General features: G+C 38.6%; 1 non-coding gene across 1 annotated transcript; it reads right to left on the bottom strand.

Annotated features, from left to right (window-relative positions):
- Nucleotides 1-21,156: 21,156 nt before the first annotated feature.
- LOC126012585 (small nucleolar RNA SNORA51) lies at nt 21,157-21,289 on the bottom strand. Its single transcript, XR_007497039.1, has one exon. It is a non-coding gene; the product is annotated as a small nucleolar RNA SNORA51 (small nucleolar RNA).
- Between the last annotated feature and the right edge of the window lie 344 nt (nt 21,290-21,633).

Here is a 21,633-nt window from a genome sequence, read left to right as displayed (position 1 = left end):
CTAGGTCACAGTTAATCATGAAATCTTACAATTTAATTTAGTCAAGGTTCACCTGAAAGAAAAATTTCTCATCATATTAATGTTGTTTTTTCTTTTTAGGTATACTCATTTAATGACTTTCACTCTTTTATTTCTAACATCATTGCTTTATTTCCCTCAATTTAGATTTTAAGATGAAAATAAATTCATAATTCTGACACAATGATACTTTTTAGGTGGACTTTCTTCACAGTGCTTCTCACCTATGATTGACTATCATAGAGTTACTGTTATACAATAACTTTGTATATATACTGTTATACACTTATAGTAGAGTTTTCCGTGTTTGTATTTTGCATAAAATTCTCGGGCCGGGCGGTGGCGCTGGAGGTAAGGTGCCTGCCTTGCCTGCGCTAGCCTAGGACGGACCTCGGTTCGATCCCCCGGCGTCCCATATGGTCCGCCAAGAAGCCAGGAGCAACTTCTGAGCGCATAGCCAGGAGTAACCCCTGAGCGTCACAGGGTGTGGCCCAAAAACAAAAACAAAAAAAAAAAAAAAAAAAAAAAAAATTCTCTTTCATATCTGCTCTGACATTAAAATTTTTTTTTTGAATTTGAAATGATTCATCTAAACAGTTTTCCAGCTATTACATTTTAAAGCACTTTTAGTTGATTCAGCTGAATTTTTTTCTTTTGCTCTATTTTGGATTCTTTCCAATATTTTGGTATGAGTGAGTTTATGGCCATATTTTTTGTGAAGTCTGTATGTGTATGTTTTGTTCTCTGTCTGTCTGTTTTGGTTATTTTGTATATAGTTCCCTTTTTCCTAACTTTATCTTCCCCAATTTAGTCTTTCTTATCCTTCCCTCTCTCTTCCTAGTCCTTAACATTTAATTTTTAGGATTCCCTTCACATGTGCAAATCATCTCCTTCACCCACAACTACAAGCCTCCTGATCTAGGCCTGAGGAAGAAATCCGTGACTGTTGGAGTTTTGTACCATGTTTGCTGCAAACTTGTTGGAAATGAAGCCACCTGGAATTTGTGTCACAATGTAACCCAGAAAAAAGATTCATGGATAAGACCCACAGTCTCTGGATTCCCAGTTAAACTGTGCTATCTGAATTTCTGGTTTTCCATCCACATAAACAATGCTATTGTTGACCATTTCTACAATGGCTACCCCAAGATTGCACCGATCCCAAAGGAAATGTAGAAGCCCAACCAACTCATGATGGCAAAGATGTAACACTTGGGGATACCCCAACACATGGATGCCTGTACTGGCCTTCCTTCTTCATTCAGCTTAATGTTATCTTCTGTACCAGACTTCAACCCGCTTTTCCAGACCCATCAAGTGTCCTTTTGCCGGTCTTTTCAGAGTTCCAGACCCATTTTTACAGATTGGTATTGGACTCTGTAGAAATTTCACCTTTTGTATTTTTCTTATAATTGTAATCCTTTGAATTTATATTTGGTACTACACTTCTTTTGACTATTGTAATTAATGTTTTTCCATTTTAGTTTTTAATCTTAGGAATTGATGTTGTATTACATTAGGGATTTGCTTTCTTGACTTTAGGTTAGTGGGTTAGATATTGTTGTCCATAATTTCCTAAATGATATTTTTGTCTGTTCTCAGGGTTTTTTTGCGTGGGCGCATCATAGGCAAAAATACTAGGTTTAAAAAAAGGTTCTATCCATTTTGGATGGACCCTCAAATTGTTTATTTACACAGGGAGGTCCTTTGCCTTAAACATTTTGTTCTGGTTTGTGACTTAAGCTCCCATCTATAAATAATCGGCCTACTTGGTACATCAATTTCAGACATCCGGACTTCTTCCTGGACTAAGAACTTGAATTAAGTTCAGATACCTATTGATCATCATTGCAGTGGCCCCCCACTGTGCAGGGTGTGTGTGCCTCTTCCTCCTAAATAAGGGCCTAAATCACTGTCCTCAAAGATGGGCTTTCTGGTCTACCTGGACTTGTATGAAAAATGTGCTTTTCTCACCTGCTACACAACCTTTCTGGCATCTCTTTGAAGGATCTCTGTCTATAAATTACAACTGGGCTTTCTGATTGTGCTAGGAGCTCCCCATCACCTACTAGATCCTTGATCATTGAATTTCATATTCTCCATCTGCTTTTGCAAGGAAGAACTTACTTGGAATTTTATATTCTTGTATGTCATAGATCTATCATCTCAGTTGTAGTTGACTCCTTGACACATGTTTCTGGCTTTAGACACCCTGTGTTTAGGTTAGAAGTTTTTCTTTACATTTTCCTGTGATGCACTTATGCAAACAGCCACTCTTTTATTATTGACTAGTTTTTTCTTTAATTATTGTAGACAATATTACTTACTTTTGTATATTTTTGTTTGTTTACTAAAACAAATGGGGGAATTGTTGTGTATGTAAACATTTCAATGAAATTATTATGTTACTGACCCTACACTGATGGGGATTGTGCCCTACCCTAGGGTGTGACCTGGCATTCTTCTCCCACCCTAGGGTGGTACCTGATTCTGCTCCCACCATTGGGTGGTACCTGATTCCACCATTGGGTGGTACCTGATTCTGGGGGATAAAAGCAAGGGTCTATGGAAGGCGAAGGGATTTTTGGCTGGAACTGATGCTGAAGCTTTTGCTTCAGTCTTGTCCACCAAATAAAGCTAATATTTTCACAAGCCTGACTGTCTGCTTGTTTTTTACCCACCGCTTCACCTCAGAACTGCCAGCTGAACAGGGTGGCAGATGCATGCTCCGAGCTGGAGGGGAAAGACATCATCCTCCTTCCCTCCATCAGTCAACCTCATCAAGGGCTGACTTGCAACAATTACTATCTGGGCAATCGTCTCCCCCTTTTTTATTTTATTTTTATTTTTATTTTTATTTTTTTATTTTAATTATGACAACAAAGATGCAAAGAAAGAGGACAGGGTAAAGTTACAGTGGAAGCCCAATCACCCATAAACAGAATTCTCGGTAGTCCCATCGATGATATCCCAGCCTTGAACTTTCAGCCAAAGAACATTAAAAAAAACAAAACTGAACCCATGTACAATACAATTACTTTGTCCCTCGAATCCCCAGTTGTAGTACATACTATTTCTTAGCAGCACACAATGTAATCTAAAGACATTAGACTTATGTAACTCCTTAAACATTGAGGGCAAAGTACATTTCTCTAGTTCCATGCACATGCTAACTAGTTTAAGTTAACCTCAAAAGTTTTAGTGGCTTGTTTTTCTTAAGGATTGGAGTCAAGGGAACATAGTAAAAAATGGTATTAAAGTGGCATTTGTTTGCATAGGCCCACCAAAACATAAGGGACATGGAAAGACAAATTATGGTCTAAATACAAGGATACCCTACCCCTGAAGTTTCCTGGCACAGGACTGACTCTAGGCTCCAGGCAAATTAGTTTGTTGAATTCAAGTCATCGTCTGTAGTGGCAATACACCTCCATTCCTCACATAGTCTCTGTTGTTGGTATCATACTTCTGTATTAAAGATCCTAGAGTCTGCATATCCGATATTGCAGTCAGGATGGTGCAGAGCATCCTCTCGTTTCACCTCACACTTAAGGGGCACTAGAGAGAACCATGTCCTGTAGAGCAGGTCATTGTTGCTGTCAAGTCTTCTCAGTGTAAACGGAAGTCTCTTTTTAAGAGGTCAATGTCAGACCCTTGGTAGTGTCTTTCCTGATAGAGGACTGCTTCCAGCTGTTGCTATAAAAGACCTTGGATGTTTCGTAGATAGCTTGCCTGGTTCCGGCGTGAATGGAGGATGCCCATTCTTCTGAGGCCTGTGCCAGGTCATTATATCAATGTTCAGGGTGTAAGGTACATTGTACTGAGATTTATTAGATAAGAACTTATCTGTATGTATGGTGTTTTCTCATTTTAATGTGTCTATGCAAACAAGGATCAATGCCATGGGGCATTATTGGTGCATCTGGAGGCAATAGGAACAAGACCAGCAATTTCCATGACATAGTTCAATCATAGGCATCAAACTGAGGGACAGTTCCACCAACAATCCTTACTGAACAGCTTACAAAGAAAAGACAAGATGAAAAGTGAATAGAAACATCATGGTAGAAGAATATATATAGAGTTACATCAGTTAAAGAAAATACCCATAAAATATTCAAAAGATATATGTGTTCAATTTGTGTCCTTCTAAATAGTTCTGGGATTTGTTAGATATACTGTATGTCTTAGGTCAGAGATTAGAACTATGTGTTACTGAAGTTAAGAAGGGTAAATCTGGGGTACTGATAGTTGGAAGGAGCAAATGTTCGCGCGGGGGCGCTAGCCCCCGAGCAGTTTGCAAAATGTAGACTGGTATGAAATTACCAGTGACAGACTGAGTATAGCTGAGCAGCTATCTGCCACCCACCAGATCAAACTCCACCCCCTAAGCCCCACCCTAGGCCAGTGTCCGGCCCGGCCTGGGAGTGGGGAAAACCCAGGGTGCCCCGTCAGCTCCTCCCAGGAACCCACCTGGAGATCCGGAGGAATGGGGGAGAGGGGGGTCGGGTGACCCAGATCCGGACCCCCCCTACCCTAGACCGGACCACGAGGCCGCTGGCACATGGGGGGGCCTGCCAGCTGCCCGTCCGTGCCGGCTAAAAATCCCTTGTCTCGTTTCCCCCTTTTTGAAAGTCCAAGTAGCCAGCACGTTAATGACTACAATAATTTCTCCCTTTGAATCTGAATCAATGACACCTGTGATTACTGATATACCTTTTATGTTGAGGGAACTTCTGCCCAGAATCAAACCCATTGTATCTGGGGGTGGTGGTCCACTATGCTGTGTGTAACTTATAATGGCATTCTCCTGGTTAAATTGTAATGTCCTCTGGGCAAGTTATATCAAGCCCAGCACTGCCCGCCATGGCATGTGTTAATTCGTTAATTGAGACAAATCTTCTTGGGCTGGGCCGGGAAGAATTACCGTTTGATGACTTTGCCCCTGATTTGAAAGGGCCTGGGGATTGGCCTGTAGGCGTTTCCCTGTTTCATAAATGTAAGTTCCGGAGGAGCTGAATTTAACAAAAGATGGCAATTCTACAATGGTAACAGGCAAATTGTCTCCTAGAGTTTGTGTTAAAACCTCTCCCTATGTTATTATTAGGGAGATTTTCAGATCTATAGTCTTTGGCCCAATGGTGACTTTTTTTTTTTTTTTTTACATTTTGGGCAGAGACCTGGCTTTTGGGTGACTTTTTGTCCCCAGAGGTAAAGAGGTATTGTTCCTTTAGTAATTGCAAAGGTTTGTACTGGATCCAAATTTGCTAATAAATGGGGCATATCATAAACATTCCTACATGCATGTAAAAATTCATTTAAATCAGCTTTTTCCTACAATGGAACCTATACCAATTTGCAAGCTGAATTCACATTATGATAAGCCAAGCATTTTTCTAGAAATTTTCTTACCTCATCATTTTTAATTTGTATTTTCAAACCATCTTTGAGCTTAGCCACAAATTCTACATAAGGCTCATGGGGACCTTGGATAATTCTTAAAAAGTTTCCCTCACCAGTACTGTTAGCATCTATTCTTTCCCATAAAGACAATGCAATGTCTTTAATTATTTTTGAGATTTCCTTAGGTAAAGCCGGTTGTGCCTGAACATCTGCATATTGATTTTCTCCCATTAATAATTCATACGAGAGATTAACCCCTGCCACTCGTTTTTTTGTTCCATCCGGGCTTTACAGTTTGGATTTCACATCCTCTGCATATAACATTTCCCATTTAGTTTGCTGTTTAGATGGAAGGCATATTTCAGCAAGTTTTTTAAAGTCATACAGAGTCCAAATTGTTTTTTGACACCAACTTCTTAGTATCTCCAGATAGTATGGAGAGGTCACCCCAAAATCTTTACGTTTTTTAAAACTGTTCCACATCCTCCATTTTGAGAGGTTGATAAGGTGAAACATACTGTCTGCAATGGAGTTGAGGCCGGATTAGCAGAAGTACCCTGCACAGCGCTCCGAGGCCTGAGGTGTGGAGTACTAGAATGTGGTTCTTTGAGTTGAAACTATCATATGAGTCCATACCGTGAACAGAATTAGGACTCCCTTGTGAACTTAGCACTGGAGGTTGGTCATCAGTGTCAAGATTTAGATTTGGATCATGAGTGTCTAAATTAAGTTTCCGGGTTGATTTTTTTGCTGGCAAAAATGCCTATATTCTTGATGTTAGTGCTAGATTTATCAGCCTGTACCTTAGTCTGGATCTTTGTAGGATAAATTTTTTTATTGTCCATATTGGTCATCACTTTACAATTCCCACACTATTTCCTTACCACCAACCAATGCCTATGCACACTATAGCCATATTAGCCAACACAGAAATTCCACAAACTATAACTGATGGAGACCACACAAGCTATGCAAATATTGGAGTAGAAAATTTTAATTAAAATATAAACAGCAACCATCCAACGACAATAATATTTGCTAGTGTCAAAACAAGTGATTTACATCCAAACAGAATGCACTTGAATAATGCTGAACTGATGTGTTTAATAACAGATGGCATGATGAGTGTGAGTATCCATCATAACCAGACAAGGACCTCCAAAGGCAATTTCCAATAAAACATGTCACTTACAGTTACAGAGGGTCCAGATTCACCTGTTTTGGGCGCCAATTGTCGATGGAAGATGAACCCCTAGTTAGTTATTTGTGAATTCAGAAATATCTCCCAAAATGAGAGATTAACTCCCATTCTTTCGTCCCCCCTTTTGGGGGAAACCTAAGTGATAATTATCCACAGCAAATAATCCAGACAGATAGAAAGGTTGGGGACACAAGTTTGGCAATGAGAGTCCTTTAAAGTTCTGATGCCAGCTCCCAAAAAAACCTCTGAGCCAGCCACCAGCTCTGCCAAAAAGCCTCTCTCGTCTCACCAACAAGCTCTTTATTTCCTACATATTCGCCCCCACCTGGAAGATCCAGGTGGGACGACAGGCAAAGAACAATCTTACGGAAATACACTACACTTTGGGTCACACACGTTGATGCAGAAATTATTCTTAGAGGTATTCAGGGACCAAATGGGATGCCAAGGATCAAACCTAGGTCCTCTGCATGCAAGGAAGTGCCTACCTGGTCTTGAAAAAACTACCTAAACTAAAAATATTTATAAAATAAGAAATTTCCCCAGCAAAACTCCTGTAGTTGCAGACCAATGTCAAGGACTGCCAAGTATGATTCCTTGGTGTATTTTCTACCTGTTCACTGATATTGTGATGTTCCTGCCTGTAACTCCACCCTGGATTTAGGTGTAGCTACCTGAGACCCACCCATTTCTGCTGTTTTGATAACTATTGCTTTGTAACACAGTTTAAAGTTGGGAAAAGTAAAACCTCCCATATTCCTTTTCCCAAGTATTGCTTTAGCTGTTTGTGGGTATTTATTGTTCCAAATGAATCTCACAAATGTTTGATCCATTTCTTTCAAAAATGTCATGGGTATTTTTAGAGGGATCGCATTAAATCTGTACAAAGCTTTGGGGGAGTAGTGTCATTTTAATGCTATTAATTCCTGGTAGGATGTGGGGGAACAATATGGGATGCTGGGGGTCAAATTCTGGTTGGCCACATGCAAGGCAATCACTCTAGTTGCTGTACTATCACTCTGGCCTCAGTATCTGGGTTTTATATGCCAAAAATTTCAGCTATGATAAAAAAAGGCGTCTGCCCATGGTGCTGATATTTGTGTCTTATCCTCTCTTGACTGTACACGCACATTTCCATCACAGCTCTCAGGGCTGGCACAAAATCAATTAGTCCAACATCATTCTACAAAAAATTAAAGGGTCAGAGATTTATCCTAAGGTTCATATTTTTTCTGAATAATAATTGCTTTATTTAAGCACTGTGGTTACAGAATTATTTATAGTTCAGTTTCAGCCATAGAGTGTACACCACCCTTCACCAGTGCAACTTTCTCACCTTCAATGTCTTCCATATTCCTCCCACCCTCTCACCCCCACCTGTCTCTGGGACAAGCATTTTATTTCTCTCTCTCTTTCCTTTTTGTCACTGTGGTTTGCATTATTATTGATAAAGGGCCTTATACATGTCACTTTATCTCCTTTCAGCACCAAGTTCTTGTCCAGAGCAATCAGTTCCAACTATTACTGTCATAGTGACCCTTCTCTACTCTAACTGCACTCTCTGCTCTTTGTGGCAAGTTTTTTTTTAATCTGGTCCTCCTGATCCTCAACTTTATTGTCTATGGATATTATTACCATATTGTTTCTTGTTTTTCTTATATCCCACAGATGAGAGATTATATTATGCCTATCCCTCTCCTTCTGACTCATTTCATTCAGCGTAATAATTTCCATGTCCATCTATCTATAAGCACATTTCATGGCTTTGTTTTTCCTAAAGGTTGTATAGTATTTGATTGTGTAGATGTACCACAGGTTCTTTAGCTAGTCGTTTGTTGTTGGGCACCTGGGTTGCCTCCAGATTCTGGCTATTGAAAATAGTGCTGCGATAGGAATGCTGAGGGTAGTTTTGTATTGTGTTTTTGTGTTCCGACCTAGGGTATAATCCTGGGAGTGATATTACTGTATCAAATGGGAGCTCAGTTTCCCGTTTTTTTTTTCTTTTTCTGAATATCCACACTGTTTTCCAGAAAGACTGGACTAGATGGCATTTCCACTAGTATTAAATGAGAGTTCCTTTCTTCCTACATTCTGGCCAGCACTGATTATTTTTTCTTTTAAATTTATTCATTTATTGATTGATTGAATAGTTGTTGGGCCACACCTAGAGGCACCCATGAGTCACTCCTGATTCTGCACTCAGCAATCACCCCTAGAAGGCTGGGGGACCATATGATATGTTGGGAATCTAACCGGACCCATTCCAGATTGGTTGCATGCAAGGCAAATGCCTTACTGCTGTGCTATCTCTCTGGCCCTAGCACTGATTGTTCTTTTTCTTTGTGATGTGTGCTAGTCTTTGTGGTGTGAGATGCTACCTCATTGTTTTGATCTGCACCTGATGATTAGTGATGTGGAGTATTTTTTTCATGTGCATTTTGACCATCTTTATTTCTTCTTTGAGGAAATATCTGTTCATTTTCTTCTCCCCATTTTTGGATGGGGTTAGATATTTTTTTTATTAAGCCCTGTCATTACCTTGTATATCTTAAATATTAAGCCCTTATCAGTGGGTATTGAATAAATAGTTGCTCCTATTCTATGGGTAGCTTTTGTATCCTACTCACTGTTTCCTTTGAAGAGCTGCAGAAGCTTCTCAGTTTAATATTGTTCCATTTGTTTATCTTTACTTCCACTTGCTTAGAAAGCGGTGTTTCCTCCTTAAAGATGCCTTAAGTCTCATTGTCATGGAGTGTTTTGCCTATGTTTTCCTCTATGTACTTTATAATGTCAGGTCTGATATCAGGGTCTTTAATTCATTTTGATTTGAATTTTGTGCATGATGTTAAAGAGAGGCCTGAGTTCACTTTATTGCATGTAGTTGACCAATTATCTCAACACCACTTAGTAAAAATATACTTGCCCCTTTATTAAAGATTAATTGATTATGTATGTCTGGGGGTCAGTGTCTGAATACTCAAGTCTATTCCATTGATCTGAGGGTCTGTATTTCAATACCATGATGTTTTGGTGACTATTGCTTTATAGTCCAATTTAAAGTTGGGAAAAGTGATGCTTCCCATCTTTTTTCTAAGGATTTTCTTAGCTGTTTGTGGGCATTTGAATTTCAGGAGTGTTTGATCCATTTCTTTGAAAAATGTCATAGGTAAAAAAATGTCATAGATGTTCTTAGAGAGGTTGTGTTAAATCTGTACAAAGCTTTGGGAAGTATTGCCATTTTAATGATGTTAATACTCCCAATCCATGAGCAGGGCATATATTTCTATTTCCTTGTGTTCTCATGTATTTCTTGAAGCAGTGATCTGTAGTTTTCTTTATGTAGGTCTTTCACCTCTTTAGTTAAGCTGACTCCAAGGTTCTTGAGTTTTTGTGGCACTATTGTTAATGGAATAGTTATTTTAATGTATCTTTCTTCTCTTTTATTATTTGTATATTAAAAAGCCATAGATTCTTGTGTGTCAATTTTGCAGCCTGTCAATTTACTATAGAAATTTGTTGTTTCTAAAAGATTTTTGGTAGAGACTTTAGGACTTTCTAAATAGTGCATCATTTCATCTGCAAACAGTGAGAGTTTGATTTCATCCTTTCCTATCAGTATGCCCTTTATATTATTTTTAGCATGACTGTATAGTACTTCTAGTACTATATTGAATAGAAGTGTCAAGAGGGAGCAACCTTGTCTTGTGCTGTGCTGGATATTAGAGGAAAGGCTGTTAGTTTTACCTCACTGAGTATAATATTTGCCATGGCTTGTGATAAATGGCCTTGTGTATATTTAAAAAATTTCCTTCCATTCAAATCTTGTTGAGAATTTTTATTGTGAAGAGGGTTGGACCTTGTCAAATGCTTTCTTTTCATATATTGATATGATCACGTGATTTTTATTTTTCCTTTTGTTGATATGGCATACTATATTAATTGATTGGCATATGTTAAATAATCCTTGCATCTCTGGAATGAATTCTACTTAGTTATGGTATATGATTTTCTTAATGAGCATTTGAATCCTATTGCTAGTATTTTGTTGGGGATTTTTGCATATGTGTTTATCAAGGATATTGGCCTGTAATTCTCTCTCTTTTCTTTTTTTCTTTTTGGTATCTCTGTCTGCCTTTGGTATCAGGGTTCTGTGTTATTTTTCCTATTGTGACCTTTGTAGTGTGGTGCTTTTTAAAAATGTGGTGTGGTGGGTCTTTTTGACTACAAAGGGACACCGAAGAAAAACTTTAACAATTGGAAATTAAACAGCCTGCTACTGAACAACCAGTGGGTCCGAGATGAAATCAAAGAGGAAATCAAAACTTTCCTGGAAACAAATGACAATGAAGACACAAACTGCCAGAATCTATGGGACACAGCAAAAGCGGTCCTGAGAGGAAAATTTATAGCTTTGCAAGCACACATCAGGAAGGAAGAAGGGGCATATTTGAATAACTTAATGACACAACTCATAAAATTAAAAAATGACCAACAAAAGGAACTGAAAATAGGGAGACAGAAGGAAATAACAAAGAAGAAAGCAGAAATCAATGAAGTGGAAACCCAAAAAACAATCCAAAAAATCAACGAAAGCAGAAGTTGGTTCTTTGAAAAAATAAACAAGATTGATAGACCATTGGCAAAATTCACAAAGAAAGAGAGAGAGGAACCTGATAACCCATATTAGAAATGAAAAGGGGGAGATCATGACAGATATTGCAGAGATCCAAAGGGTATTCAGAGACTACTTTGAGAAACTTTATGCTACTAAACATGAGAACCTAGAAGAAATGAAAAAATTACTGGACACTTATAACCTTCCACGGTTAAGTAAGGAGGATGTAGCATATCTAAACACCCCCATCACGATGGAAGAAATTGAAACTGTAATCAAACATCTGCCTAAAAAGAAAAGCCCAGGCCCAGATGGATTTACTAATGAATTCTTTCAGACCTTTCGAGAGAAGCTACTAACAATCCTAGCCAAGCTCTTCCATGAAATGGAAAAAACAGGAACACTCCCAAACAGCTTTTATGAAGCCAACATCACCTGATACCAAAACCTGACAAAGATGCTGCCAAAAAAGAAAATTACAAACCAATAGCCCTGATGAATGCAGATGCAAAGATATTCAACAAAATCCTGGCAAATAGGATCCAATGCATCATCAAGATCATACATGATGACCAAGTAGGTTTCATCCCAGGAATGCAAGTATCGTTTAACATCCGTAAATCTATCAACATAATACAAAACATCAATAACAAGAAAAATAAAAATCACAAGATCATATCAATAGACACAGAGAAAGCATTTGATAAGGTCCAGCACCCATTCTTGATCAAAACTCTCAGCAAGATGGGATTGAAAGGAACCTTTCTCAATCTAGTAAAAGCCATCTACCACAAGCAAATGGCAAATATTATCCTCAATGGAGAAAAACTAAAAGCCTTTCCTATAAATTCTGGTACAAGACAAAGCTTTACGCTCTCACCACTCCTCTTCAACATAGTATTAGAAGTACTTGCTATAGCAATCAGGCAAGAAAAAAAAAAGATATCAAGGGCATCCAGATAGGAAAGGAAGAAATCAAGCTTTCACTGTTTGCAGATGACATTATACTCTACTTAGAAAACCCTAAAGACTCTACCAAAAAGCTTGTAGAAACAATAAATTCATATAGCAAGGTGGCAGGCTACAAAATTAACACACAGAAATCAATGGCCTTTTTATATACCAATAAAGATAGGGAAGAGATGGACGTCAAGAAGGCAATCCCATTCACATTAGTTCCATGCAAACTCAAATATCTTGGAGTCAACTTGACCAAAGATGTGAAGGACCTATACAAGGAAAACTATAAAGCCCTGCTACAAGAAATAAGAGAGGACACACGGAAATGGAAACACATACCCTACTCATGGATTGGCAGGATTAACATCATTAAAATGGCAATACTCCCCAAAGCATTATACAGATTCAATGTGATCCCTCTAAAGACACCCATGACATTCTTTGAAGAAGTGGATCAAACACTTATGAAGTTCATCTGGAACAATAAACACCCTCGAATAGCTAAAGCACTCCTAGGGAAAAGGAATATGGGATGGATTACTTTCCCCAACTTTAAACTGTACTACAAAGCAATAGTTATCAAAACAACATGGTATTGGAATAAAGACAGACCCTCATATCAGTGGAATAGGCTTGAGTTCTCAGACAATGTTCCCCAGACATACAATCACCTAATTTTTGACAAAGGAGCAAGAAATCCTAAGTGGAGCAGGGAAAATCTCTTCAACAAGTGGTGCTGGTAGAACTGGTTAGCCACTTGCAAAAAAGCGAACATAGACCCCCAGTTAACATTATGAATGAAGGTAAAATCCAAATGGATTAAAGACCTTGATATCAGACCTGATACCATAAGGTATATAGAACAACATGTAGATAAAACACTCAATGACATTGAGACTAAAGGCATCTTTAAGGAGGAAACTGTGCTTTCCAAACAAGTGGAAGCAGAGAGAAACAGATGGGAATACATTAAGCTGAGAAGCTTCTGCACCTCAAAAGAAATAGTGCCCAGGATACAAGAGCCACCCACTGAGTGGGAGAAACTATTCACCCAATACCCATGAGATAAGGGACTAATATCCAAAATATACAGGGCACTGACAGAACTTTACAAGAAAAAACCCATTTAATCCCATAAAAAAATGGGGAGAAGAAATGAACACTTTGATAAAAAAAAGAAATACAAATGGCCAAAAGGCACATGAAAAAATGCTCCTCATCACTAATCATCAGGGAGATGCAAATCAAAACAATGATGAGATACCATCTCACACCTCAGAGATTGGCACACATCACAAAGTATGAGAACAATTAGTGCTGGCGGGAATGTGGAGAGAAAGAAACTCTTAGCCACTGCTGGTGGGAATGCTGTCTAGTCCAACCTCTATGGAAAGCGATATGGAGATTCCTCCAAAAACTGGAAATTGAGCTCCCATTCAACCCAGCCATTCCACTCCTAGGGATATACCCTAGGAACACAAGAATACAATACAAAAATCTCTTCCTCACACCTATATTTATTGCAGCACTATTCACATTAGCCAGGCTCTGGAAACAACCAAGATGCCCTTCAACAAATGAATGGCTAAAGAAACTGTGGTACATATATGCAATGGAATATTATGCAGCCATCAGGAAAGATGAAGTCATGAAATTTTCCTATACATGAATGTACATGGAATCTGTCATGCTGAGTGAAATAAGTCAGAGGGAGAGAGATAGGCACAGAATAGACTTTCTTATCTATGGGTTTTAAGAAAAATAAAAGTCATTTTTGCAACAATCCTCAGAGACAATGAGAGGATGGCTGGAACTTCTAGCTCACTTCATGAAGCTCACCACAAAGAGTGGTGAGTACAGCTATAGAAATAACTACACTGAGAACTACCATAACCATGTGAATGAATGAGGGAACTGGAAAGCCTGTCTAGAGTACAGGTGGGGATGGGGTGGGATGGAAGGATATTTGGGACATTGGTGGTGGGAATGTTGCACTGGTGAAGGGGGATGTTCTTTACATGACTGAAACCTAATCACAATCATATTTGTAATCAAGATGTTTAAATAAATATGTTATAAAAAAGAAATGTGTGGCTATAGAACAAGGTCAAGTGGTCATGGTCTTGGCTGGGTTCACACATCTCAGTTCAATTCAAAATGGTGCTTTTTTTTTTTTGTCCAAACTCTGCCTTCATCTGCCTCTACTCCCCCTAGCCACTGTTGATCAAAAAAGATCAATATATATTTTTTGGTCACACCCGAAGCACTCAGGGGTTACTCCTGGCTCTGCCTTAGAAATTACTCCTGGCAGGCTTGTGGGACTATATGGAATGCCAGGATTTGAACCAGGATCCGTCCTGAATTGACTGTGTGCAAGGCAAATGCCTTACTGCTGTGCTATCGCTCTGGCTCCCAAGGATCAGATATTTTGATAGAGATGTTCTGAGTCTGTTTTATCTTCCACTTTTATACAAGTCCTCTAGGTCATTGTTACTTTCATAGAGTTTTTCTGGACAGACAGAATAAGAAAGGTTTTATTTTAGAGACTGGATGACACTGAATCCAGGTTGCACCCTAACCAAGTCTGCAGTTACTGAAGATGACTCAAAACTTGTATAGTTCCTAAGTCTTGTTACCCAGAGATGCCTAATTCCTATTCTGCTTACCAGTTTGCCTCAGAAACTTATAGACTCAAATGTTCTGTTTTTTCTTGGCTTGTTAACTTTTTAATAAATCTCTATTGTTTCTCCTTTATTGAATAAATACTAGGTAATCTTCAATGTCCAGCTGAACTGTGCCTGACTGTGGAAGGCCTTTTCTGACCCTCCCTCCACCCAGTTTGTTTAGTTGTCTCTTCCTCTTCCATCTGCTTCTTCCCTCTATCTTCATCCAATAAGTCATAACCTCATTAATGACAAAAAAGTATATATTTCAAACCAGGTCACAGCTTTTTTTTTTTTCAAACAAAAGTCTTCAATTTCAGGTGACTTTTTCATTAATTCCAAAATGTGTTCATTCTCAGCATTTGCTTGTGACATTGATCAGATTTGTCCTTAAATTCTACCCCTGTTTCATCAATATCTTCCTCCTCTCATGCAACTGGCATCTAAGTGTTTCCTTAAAAGTTTGTAAGATACATTCATCTTGTGTTTTGAATTTCTTAGCACCTGCTTAGAGATAAATCCTTGATCTTTGCTTCTCCCCAAACCATGTAGGTATCTGAAACTTAGCTCTTTTAGACGCCCTGTTTTTGTGATGAAGAGGACATGCTTAGATTTCTACAAGGCGACTAGTAATCCCCATAAACTGGTGAACACCCTCTTTTGAGAGATCTTCATGGGAGAGTTTCCATGCATTATTTTTTCTGGCTTTGTTTTCTTGTACTCAGTAATTCTTCAGTTAATTCAGTTGCTGCTGCCAGCTGGCTTTTTGTGTAGTTGCTTGTTTGGAAACCTGTTCTTTGAACTGTGGTATCAATTTATCACTGTCAGATTTTGTCCAAGATTCTGCTATGTAGCCAGGATTGCTTCTGCGGCTTCCCTGAGCATTTTGTGCAGGGGAGTGTGGAACTAGGATGGTAGTAGAAAGAGGGCAAAAACTTCTTAATAGGCGTTGGTAGTATAAAACTAGCTTGTCTACACTTAGCTGAGGACACAGCCACCATTCCACTCTCTCCCTTCCTCTCTCTTCTTCCATACCCTGTGAACTTATAGTCCAATCCAAGCAGTAACACACACACAAAATTACACTTCAGTATCCACCCCTTCCTCATTCACACCATTCAAAATCTGTATTTTGATTATACATTTTTAGTTTTAATTATTTTAGTATCCTGTTATGTGCAAAACTCCTGAGATTTACATTTTTCTTTTGCCATAATGTTACTAGGATTTATCCAAACTGTAATATGGGATGTAGTTCATTCATTTTTTCCAGCTATATGTGAATTTTTTTTTTTTTTTTTTTTTTTGGTTTTTGGGCCACACCCGTTTGATGCTCTGGGGTTACTCCTGGCTATGCGCTCAGAAATCGCCCCTGGCTTGGGGGGACCATATGGGACGCCGGGGGATCGAACCGTGGTCCGTCCTACGCTAGCGCTTGCAAGGCAGACACCTTACCTCTAGCGCCACCTTCCCGGCCCCTATATGTGAATTTTTACTTTTTGCAAATACATTAGAATTATTTGTTCATTTTTATTTTAGTAGAAATTATTTCCATTATTTTGTTATATAACCAGTAGTGATAAAATATTATTGTACAAGTGTCATGCTTCACCTTTCTTTGTATATGCCTACATATTTTGAAATGGAATTTCTGGGGGCAAAGTGTATGGAAATTCAACTTTATAAGGTACTACTACTTATTTTTATTTTTTTACAAAATGGTTTTTATTGGCATGTTAAAATTTCCATAAATCTCTATTGTTCTGCCTTTACTAAATAAATACAATTTGTATTATCACCAATAATGAATATTTGTTCATTTTGTTTTGGGGTTATATGAACAATGTTTACGGGTTACTCCTTGCTCTGCACTAAGAAATTGTTCCTGGAAGGCTCAGAGAATTGAACCAAGGTTGGACATGTGCAAGGCAAGAGCCTGAACCCCTGTGCCATCTCTTCAGCTCCTTAATTTATATTGTTACTAACATGAGAAAATATTTATTGAAAATATGACTTGGGGCTGGAATGATAGCACAGTGGTAGGGTGTTTGCCTTGCATGCAGCTGACCCGGGATGAACTCAGGTTTGATCTCCAGCATCCCATATGGTTCTCCAAGCCTGCCAGGAGAGATTTCTTTTCTTTTTTTTAGGAGAGTTTTCTAAACTCAGAACCACGAGTAACCCCTGAGCACTGCTGGGTGTGGCCCAAAACAAAAAAGAATGACTTATTTTTTTTTAATTGCACAGAATTTGGCTCATTGTCTTTTATAATTAACTAAACACTTGTTTAATTTTTACAATATTTTCTTCTCTGAATTACACGAGGCATTTATAGGTTCTTGATATAAATTATTTTTCTATTATCTGTTACAGTTATTTCTTTCCAGTTTTTAAACTATCACTTCTCCTTTATTTTATAAATCAAACAATTCTTCCCTTACTGTTGAACTAAAATATTTTGTAAATTATTTAAAAAATTAGTTTTCAGGTCAAATTTTTAAGTTTAACTTATAACTGTCTTCTACTACTATAAGTATCTTATACTAAAAACAATAAATGCATTTCCATTTTTCTTCTTTGTCTACCTTAAATGGTTTAAAAATATATGAGTAAAATATGGTTCTGATTTCACATTTACATTTCTGTTTTATCTGAAGAATCTTTGGAATAGATGCTTGAATATTGCAGATATTCTTACCCTATATTGGCTGGCTTGAACCATACAGTGCCATAATTGTAGAGTAAATTCCAATAAGTTATGTAAGATCTATATCCCTGTTCCTGTTCAGAAGTCTTTGAGATACATTTAGTTCTGTTCTGTACATAACCATGTATAATCAGTTTGTCAAGTTAGTTTTTTTTTTAAATCCTATATAATTTTTGTTATTGTTTTTGGGCCACACCCAGCTGTGCTCAGGGGTTATTCCTGGCTCTGGGCTCAGAAACTGCTCCTGCTAGGCATAGGGGATCTTATGGGATGTCAGGATTTGAACCACCATCGTTTATAGGTCGACTGCTTGCTAGGCAAATGCCCTACCACTGTGCTATTTCTCCAGCCCTAAAATCCTATAATAATTTTGCTGGGAATTTCATTGAAAGTAAAACTAATCATATTGGGGCCTGAGATATGACTCAGGTGGTAGAACATGCCAGGTGTGTGCAAGACCATGGTTTAGTACCAGTCTTGCCTGATTCTTTGCAACCCCTCTGTGTGTGGCCCCAGAACTTTTCAAAGTGACCCCAAATAATAATAAAAATAAATTCAGAGGGGCCTGAGAGATAGCATGGAGGTAGGTGTTTGTCTTGTATGCAGAAGAATGGTGATTTGTATCCCAGCATCTCATATGGTCCCCCAAGCCTGCCAGGAGCAATTTCTGATCTTAGAGCCAGGAATAACCACTGAGCGCTGCCAGGTGTGACCCAAAAACCAAAATAAATAAATAAATAAATAAATAGAGTAATGAAATTGTAAATAAAAAGTAATATTCAATCATTTTACTTATAGAAACAGAAGGTAGATATTAAGTTCGTCATCAGCATTTTTCAGTGATACCCCTGCCCTTAACCTTTCTTGTTTGGAAACCATGTCAAGGCAAAATAAAATATGCACAAGAATAATGAATCAACACCACCCAACTGCAATATTTGCTTTTTTTCTCTCTGTTCTAGAATTGTTCTTTTATTCCAAGCCATTTGAAAGTATCTTGTTCTCAAGTGATGAAATATTTTATCATTGTTGTTTTTCTTTTTCTGTCCATATCAGACAATGCTCAAGGTTGCTCCTGACTCTGCACTGAAGACTTACTTGTGACAGTGATCTGGGGACCACATGGGATGCCAGGGATTGAACCCAGGTTTGACTGCATGCAAGGCAAGTACCCTATTTGCTATACTATCGCTCCAGCCCCATTAAATGATGAAATTTAAATCCCACACCTTTCTGCATTTAACCACTGAGTCCAGGGGCACTTTTCTATATGAATATGACCTAGTTATATCATCCAGATTACATAACACAGACATGTTTATATTCTCTAATGGCCTACATACTGATGTTTCAAAAGCAAGGATTAAATAAAATATTTCACTCTATATTTAGTTGCTTTGTCTTTTTCTCTTCATTTAACCTAGCATGGTGTCCAGTAGTGGTACAGTACTCTGAAAATACAGGCCAGCTCTTCTGTAAAAATGTCCTTCAATTTAGATTCAGAACTGTAAAATCAATGTACAACCTCAAAGGCAAGTCTATGATTGCTCCCTTGGGTTCAGTTCAACCCTGTTTTCAGGAATGCTGTCTCATTCGTCTCAGTGGATCACATCTGAGGGTGCATAATTCCTCTTGTTCAATTATAGATGGTGTTAAATTTGATCACTTGGGATTCTTCGGGGGTGGAGGGGAGTTGTTCAAATACCCTTGCTTGTCCTGTAGTCTGTGCAGTGAAAGCCCTTAGGACACCGTCTCCTCCTGGGCTTTAGGCAAGGCAGCTTTTATTTTCTTTTTAACATTGCTAATTGTGTCTATTAATGTCTTTTTAATTTGTTTATTTTGACACCATGATTTACAAAATAGTTTACAAGAAGGTTTTATCATACAGTGTTCCCACATCTAATCCCACTACCTCCATGACCTCATCTCCCTACCAGTGACTCCAAGTTCCCTCCCAAACTCTCAAAACCCTGACTCCTTCACAGATGCATTTTAAAGCTTAATTATTATTGTAGTCTGTCCTATGCTTTTAGTCATCGTTCTGGGTCTTGTGTTTTAGCTATACACAAATACCTTCCCAAGTCTGGCACTCGAACCGATGTTACTTTCAGGCCTTCTCTTATTGTTTCCCTCTCCAGTTCTCTTATTCTTTGGCAGTTTTGTTTCTGTAATCTAGAGCCAATGTTTACCCACCTTTGCTACTTCCATTCCCTAATCAAGTTGTCCGCAAACCATAGATCAGTGAGAACATCTGATAATTGTCATTATTCTTCTGACTTACTTTATCTAACATAAGTTTCTCCATTGGGGTGACTCCACAGTGTTTTGTTGTGGATATATACCACTTCATTATTTGTGTGGCCCTCCAAGGACATTATTCAGCCCATCAGATATTTTTGCCACTGCTACTTGTTCTGCTAGCAGCCGACTCATCTTGGGCCCGAAGTGCACATGTGTGGAATGTTCCACACTCTCTGACTCCCCTCCTCTCTGACTCTCAACTCCTCTTCTCAGTCTTGTGCAGGGGTCCTCAAACAATGGCCCATGGGCCACTATTGTTCATAGCTTTTGAAAATTATAGTCCACCTTCCAATGATCTGAGGGACAGTGAACTGGCCCCTGTTTAAAAAGTTTGAGGACAACTGAACTATTGTATTAAGAACTGCAATGAACACAGGTGTGCTTATATATACATATATATATTTTTTTTTAAATGAATGTTTTTGTGTCTTGAGAGTACATTCCAATCTAGGTTATATTGGAGCTCTAGTTTTAGTTTTTGGGTTACAGAGGGCTGTGCTCAGGGCTTATTTCTGTATCTTCACTGAGGGATCACTCCTGATGGTTTCAGGGGACCATATGAGGTACCTGGGATGGAACCTGGGTTGGCCACATGCAAGGCAATCACCTTGACCATTATTATTGCTTTGGATCCAATGTGTAGTTTTTTTTTTTAAGGAATCTTCACATTATTTTTGTAGGAACTTAATCAGACAGCACTCCTACCAGCAGTGCTTGAGAATTTTCTTTTCCTCACACCCCTGCAGGATAAGCAGCTTTTATATGGCTGGGTGTTAGCTAGATCTAGCCTAAGGGTAGTAGAAGTTGGTGGAAACATTTACTTTTCTATAGCAACATCTATAGCTATGGGGGAAAGCCATGCACTGTCTAGAAATTCTAAAATACTATTGCTGAAGATAATTATATCTTAAACCTAAGCTACATTTTGCAATCACAATTGAATGTTACTGTTTGCACTGAACTCTTTGGAAGCCAAAACAAAAAAATCATAAAAGATATCAGCATTTCACTTTATGAACTCCCATAATTTTTATTTTTATTTCTTATTTTTTTACAGTGCTGGAGATTGAACTCAGGTTTTATATACACAAGGCAAGCAGTTATTACTGGACCACAATGTTTGGGGGGGCACACCCAGTGGCGTGCTTAGGAGTATCTCCTGGCTCTGCACTCAAAAATTGCTCCTGCAGACTCGGGGACATATGGGATGTCGGGAATTGAACCCAGGTTCGTCCCAGATCAGCTGCGTGCAAGGCAAACGCCCTACTGCTGTGCTATTGCTCTGGCTCCAAGGACCACAATTCACAATACAGACCAGGCAAAGGGCCTGGGTTGAGGTGTATATGGGGTGCATTTACTGTACCTCCTCTTTCTATACAGTCAGTGGAAAGAACACAGCCTGTGGTAAGAATTGGGAGGCCTTATCTTTTCTCTTTTTTTTGATATATATATATTTATATTTATATATATGTATGTATATAAAATCCTTTACCAGTGCAACATTCTCATGACCAGTATCCCAAGTGTCCTTCCTTCCCAACGCACACAGGCCTGCACTCTAGACAGGCTTTCTAAATTTTTAAACTTTCAGTTCTGGGACTCACAAGAGAGGCTCTGCAAGGAAAGAGATGCATTCCTCTCTGCACTGTGATTTTGTGGCTTGTGGCTATTCGTTCATCATATCTTTTGCCTCTTGAGGGTTTCTCATGGTGACTGGTCCATGAGAGATGTTTCATTTAGGGCACAACCTCTGTGTATCTCCAGC

Source organism: Suncus etruscus, chromosome 6 (assembly GCF_024139225.1).
Source record: "Suncus etruscus isolate mSunEtr1 chromosome 6, mSunEtr1.pri.cur, whole genome shotgun sequence".
Lineage (NCBI taxonomy): Eukaryota > Metazoa > Chordata > Mammalia > Eulipotyphla > Soricidae > Suncus > Suncus etruscus.
This window is presented reverse-complemented; position numbering and strand designations above follow the sequence as displayed.